We start from the raw sequence: 6,368 nt of genomic DNA on the forward strand, positions 1-6,368 counted from the left end.
TACAGTAGCATGCCAAGAAACCACAATAGGAGTGAATAGGGTACAGTAATAACAACAGTGTTAGACTTTCATTGATTCCCATATTAGTATAATCCCAGGCAACAATAACTCAGTCACACACTTTTTGTCAGCCAGCTGCTATCACGTATCCAAGATAAAATCAGTCTCGATCTAAAGCTCACAGTACAAACGTGTCTCCTTCGAGAATTTTGTTTGGTTAGTATGGCTAAAAACAGAACAGGACGGTCAAGTGAGGACAGACAAAATTATAATGATGCCTTGCCTCTCTATTTCTCTAGGCAGGGCTTATATATGTGGGTCCTTCTACATTTCTCTCTTTTTCTTCCACTCAGTTGTCCTTGAAATGTATAGAAAGTATGCTGGTGATATTGAATTATAATTTCCTATTAAGCAGAGCAACAGAGAGAGAGAGAGAGAGAGAGAGAGAGAGAGAGACAGCACATTTTATTGTGAGTAAAACCACAGGTTTATTTATTTATGATGATACAGTATATACATCATGTAAGGATAAACAGGTTAAAACACAGTTTGTCTAAGAACCAGAGCATTTACAAGATAGAATTTTCTCCTTCACCTTTATTGACTTATTTATTTTCAGTGCCCAACCTCCAAATGTAATACTTTAATGATATTAGGGGGAATAAAAAGCTCGTTCACGCGAGCATACATCAAGCACGTGTTTCATCATTATTTAGTTCATCCAAAAAATATGAATGTGTGGTTAAAAAATGTGTTGAGTTTGTTATTGGGCAATATTAATGACTATTAGCTTAATCAAAGCCAAACCATTATGTTTTCATGTAATTTACTGCATTGCATTATATGTTTAAACATTATTAGCAACATTGTTATGATTAATGAGGCTCCAACATAACGTGAGCGAGCCTTTGAATACGGATAGGGTTTGTTGAACGTCTCAGTTGTTCTGAGAAGAGTGCTATTGTCTGTGTGTGAGAGAAAGTTCTCAGTCTGAGCTGACAGTGAAGCTGCACTCAACTCCCAAGTGGCAGAAATCAACAGGATGCCTTATTGTTTAAATATGAAACACAAACCACGTGTATTCAGACCACAGGAATACCTCTCTCACACACACACACACACACACACACACACACCACACACACACACACAGCACCCAGTGATCTCTATAATACACAGTTAGGCTTGCAGCAAGTTTTGTATGCAGTCGAGAGCATTATACAGAGAGAATTTGAGTGACATATATTAAATAGGTATTCATGCTATTCATTTTTTATTCATGAACTTCAGTGTCTGAAAATTAAATATGGACAGAGATTCAATTTATTAGAATTCAGTGGACCTGTGGACCTGGCTTTTATCTGATTTGATTAATATTTACCTTCGCCTTTCCTGCATTGCTAAGCAACTCAGCCAAGAATAGTCAATGTCTTTAACTGTCTGACTCACTTCATACTGTTAAAATGTCCATTTTTATTTTCAACCATTTAATAAATATATGAAAAATTGTGTGTGTGTGTATATGTAGGTATATATGTATATACAAACAGATGTGGACAAATTGGTTGGTACCCTTCCACGAAAAAAGGAGAACCCACAATAACTGAAATAACTTGAAACTGACAAAAGTACTTGGCATCCATCATTGTTTATTACATATTTAATAAAAATCAGACTTTGATTTTGGTTTTTGATTTAACAGAGTATTTTAAATAATAAAACAAATGAAAATGGCATGGACAAAAATGATGGGACCCTTAAACTAATATCTTGTTGCACAACCTTTAGAGTATCTGTAGCTCTCAGTGAGAATTCTGCACCTGTCAACAGGTAGTTTGTGCCACTCTTCCTGAGCAAACTGCTCTAGCTGTCTCAGGTTAGAAGTGTGCCTTCTCCAGACTGCATGTTTCAACTCCATAGATTCCATAGATTTTCGATAGGATTCAGATCAGGGCTCATAGAAGGCCACTTCAGATTAGTTCAAAGTTTTGTTCTTAGCCATTCTTGGATGCTTTTAGCTGTGGGTTTTGGCCAGAATACCTTGAGATTCTTGAGATTTCATTGTGCCCTACACAGATTCGAGGCACCCGGTGCTAGACATAGCAAAGTAGATCTAAAACATAACTGAGCCTCCTCCATGTTTCATAGTAGGCATGATGTTCTTTTCTTTGAAAGCTTCATTTTTTGTCTATGAACAAAGAGCTGTGGTGACTTGCCAAAAACATCCAGTTCTGTCTCTTCTGTCCAAAGGACATTCTCCCAGAAGCATTGTGGCTTGTCAAAATAAAATTCCAGTCTGGCTTTTTTATGTTTTTCTTGCAACAGTAGAGTCCTCTTGGGTCTTCTTCTATTGAGCCCACTGTCACTCAAAAAGTGACGGATGGTGCGATCAGACACTGATGTACCTTGACCTTGGAGTTCAGCTTGGCTCTTTGTCTACCTTTTGCAATATCCTTCTGTTTAATCTGGGGATGATTTTCCTCTTGCGGCCATGTCCAGGGACGTTGGCTACAGTCCCACAGACCTTAACCTTCTTAATAATATTTGTAACTGTAGTCACAGGAACATCAAGCTGCTTGGAGATGGTCTTATAGCCTATGCCTTTAACATGCTTGTCTAGAATTTTCTTTCTGATCTCCTCAGACAACAGTCTCCTTTGCTTTCTCTGGTCCATGTTCAGTTTGCACATGATGATACCAAAGAGCAGAGTGACTACTGTTCTCCATTTAAATAGGCTGAATGACTGATTACATTGTTTCAATGCGCTGAAAGGGTACCAACAAATTTCTCCATGTCTGTATGTATATATATATGTATGTATATATATATATATATATATATATATATATATGTACATATATATCATCAGAATGGGGAAAAGTGTTGAGGTCTGGAAAAAGACTTGGTAATTTTTTTTTTCTAATCTTCAGCTGTCCATTTAGGGTGAGCCAGTGCCCATGATAGCCTCAGATTCCTGTTCTTGGCTGAGTGAAACCTGACGCATTCTGAGATGCTTTTCTGCTCAACACAGTTGTAAAGAGTGATTATTTGTGTTACTATAGATTTCCTGTCAGCTTAGACCAGTCTGGTCATTCTCCTCTGATCTCTCTCATCAATAAGGTGTTTCCCACCACAGAACTGTCACTCACTCAATGTTTTTTTGTTTTTCGCAACATTGTGTGTAAATTCTAGAGACTGCATGTGAAAATCCCAAGAGATCAGTAGTTTCTGAAATACTCAAACTTGTCTACCTGGCACCAACAACCATGCCACAGTTAAAGTCACAGAGATCACATCTTTTCCCCATTCTGATGTTTGATGTGAATATTAACTGAAGCCCTTCACCTGTAGCTGCATGATTTTATGCATTGTGCTGCTGCCACATGATTGGATGATTAGAAAACTGCATAAATGTGCAGGTGTATGGGTGTTCCTATTAAAGTGGACAGTGAGTGTATATATATATATATTATATTGTTTATGCTTAGGAATACATACATTTTTGTTTATATTTATAAGTACAATATTAAAAATAAATATGTCTGTTGGATGAAGTGGATGCACATACAGGAACTGTATTAAATAACAAAGTGTCCAAATACTTATTTCCCCTCATAGTATATAACTATAATGATTATAAGTGTTAAATGACCTTTAAAATGGTTTCACTTATAACAGTTCAGACAGCTTTATTTGTATGAAAGTTAAGGGTGTTTTGCACTAATTTCTCTTGAGATCAGGCTACTGCATCAGGAGCAAACGACAAAGCTGTACTATTATTTCAGCACTGATTACAACAAAACATGATATTCTAGTCCATTAATCACAGAAGTCTAATGCATCAAAGTGCATTATGGGTACTCTGTATTCCGTAAGGTACATTATTTGGAAACTAACCCACAGTCCGTTGCATTGCACTGTTCTATTGCATGGGCTCAATGGACATTTTCCACCATGGAATTGGCTCCAAAATGTCAAAACTCCCAAAATAGTTCACAGTAAATAGACGTAGTGTTTCTGACACAGTAGGCACAGACGAAAATAATGATACAGTAGGTTAGTTTTTGTTTTGTTTTGTTTTTTAATTTGGTTTTTGCATGACATTTAGAGGTAGCTATAACTGATACTCTTTGGGGAAATTATCATTGCCTAGTCTGAAAGCAACTACTTTTTTTCACTCTTTAAGAAACTTTATGAAATGAGATATTAGCAAATTTATTTGTCGTTTATTTGTCATTAGCATGATAGTCAGCAACCTAGCAAGGAATTAACATTGAAAATTTCTGAAAAGTAACACACAAACATGAGTCAAATGTTACCATCATGCTAATTTTGAAACAGACACATTTGCTTTATGAATCCGGACAGAATTCAGCTAAGGATTTTGAAAGTGGCTCAGTGGTAAGCTCGATACCACATACTCTATGTGTGAGAGATGGAGATCTGTAATCTCACAGCCAGATGAGTTCATTATTGTCTTTGTTCAGGAGTATGTAGGCGTTATGTATGTTAAAGATAGCACTGATAACCTTGTCTTATTAGTTATTGTAAACATGTAAACTATTATCTCCTTGCTGCCGTTTGTCAGTATTCTCTGATATATGCTAACAGTGCTCTCTAAGCCACCAAGACACAGTATCCAACCAACACCCAAAAAATTACATATTATATTATATATATTATTACATTATAATTAATTATAATTATTGCAATTTATATAATAATAATAATAATAATAATAATAACAACAACAATAATCCATCTATCTATCTATCTATCTATCTACATAATATGGCCAGAAGTACGTGGACACCTGACATACATAAGTGGATCTTCTCCAAAGTTGAAAACACATAATTGTCTAGAATGTCTTTGCATGCTGTAGCTTTTAGATTTCCCTCTACTGGAATTAGCCCTGACCTCAACCTCACTGAACACCTTTGGGATAAATTAGAACGCTGACTGTGCACCAGGTCTTCTGGCCCAACATCAGTGCCCAACCATCCCTACTGCTCTTCTGGCTGAGTGTGCAGAAATTCCCACAGCCATGCTCCAGAATCTAGTGGAAAGCCTTCCCAAAAGAGTGTGTGTGTATGATTTCAGTATGTGCCTAGGATGCCCTTCATACAAAAATCTAGTAGGGTTGTTGCCTTGTCAGTTGTAGGCATCTATCTATCTATCTATCTATCTATCTATCTATCTATCTATCTATCTATCTATCTAGGGTATCTACTTTATTTCCATCATGTACTTTCCATTCCATTTCACTTCAAAATAATAGCTAAGAGATTTATTTCAGCTTTTATTTACTATATCAGATTCTCCGTGGGTCAGAATTTTACATACATTTTGTTATTATTTGGTGGCATTGCCTTTTAATTGGTAGCCTTCCACAAGCTTCTTACAATACTTTTACTGGTGTAACTCAATCAGGTTTGTGAGCCTCCTTGCTCAAATGTGCTTTTTCAGTTCAGTCCTATGAGGTTCCTTTATGATGGCTACTACCAATACTTTCAGGTTGTTGTCTTTAAGCCATTTTGTTAAAACTTTGGAAGTATGCTTAGGATTATTGTCCTGCTTGTCCTTCTGGCTGATGTCTTCAGGTTTTGCTTCAGTATTTCTAGTTAATGCTCTACCTTTTAAAGTGCACCAGTCCCTGTTGCAGCAAATGGTCCCGACACATGGTGCTGCCACCCCCATGCTTCACAGTTCGGACGGTGTTCATCAATTATGACAATTGGTCAACCAGAAGCTTTGAAAAGTCATTACATCAATTTCTGGAATCTTCTAAACAGTTTAAGGAGACAGTCAACTTAGTGTATATAAATCTTTGACCCACTGAAATATATAGTGATATAGTGATTTATGAATTCTGATATAGTGAATTAAAGCTGAAATAAATCTGTCTCTAAATGATTGATTTAAAATTACTTCTGATGTGAACAAAGCAGATGCCCTAATTGACTTGCCAAAAGGATTGTATGGTAACATTAAATGTGTGAAGTTTTGAAAACCTGAGAGAAAATATCTTTAGCATAGGTGGAAGTAAATGCTTTAAAATACATGTATTATTACATTAGTAATAAATAAATAATAATAATAATAATAATAATTATTATTATTATTATTATTATTATTACTTGCTTTTCAGTCTGGCTTATGTGTCTTTTCTGTTTTATTTATTATTGCTATTTTTATTATTAGCATTATTATTTGTATGTTTATTTTTACTTCAACTGTATTTTATTTTGTCTGCTTTTAAAATTTTAGCATCCTTAGAACTAGCTACCTCTGTAAAGGCACTTTGATCAATGAAAGTTGTCTTTAAATGTGCTGTATAAATACATTTGACTCGACTATTAATCAAT

The sequence above is a fragment of the Pangasianodon hypophthalmus genome, chromosome 17 (genome assembly GCF_027358585.1).
Source record: "Pangasianodon hypophthalmus isolate fPanHyp1 chromosome 17, fPanHyp1.pri, whole genome shotgun sequence".
Classification (NCBI taxonomy): Eukaryota; Metazoa; Chordata; class Actinopteri; order Siluriformes; family Pangasiidae; genus Pangasianodon; species Pangasianodon hypophthalmus.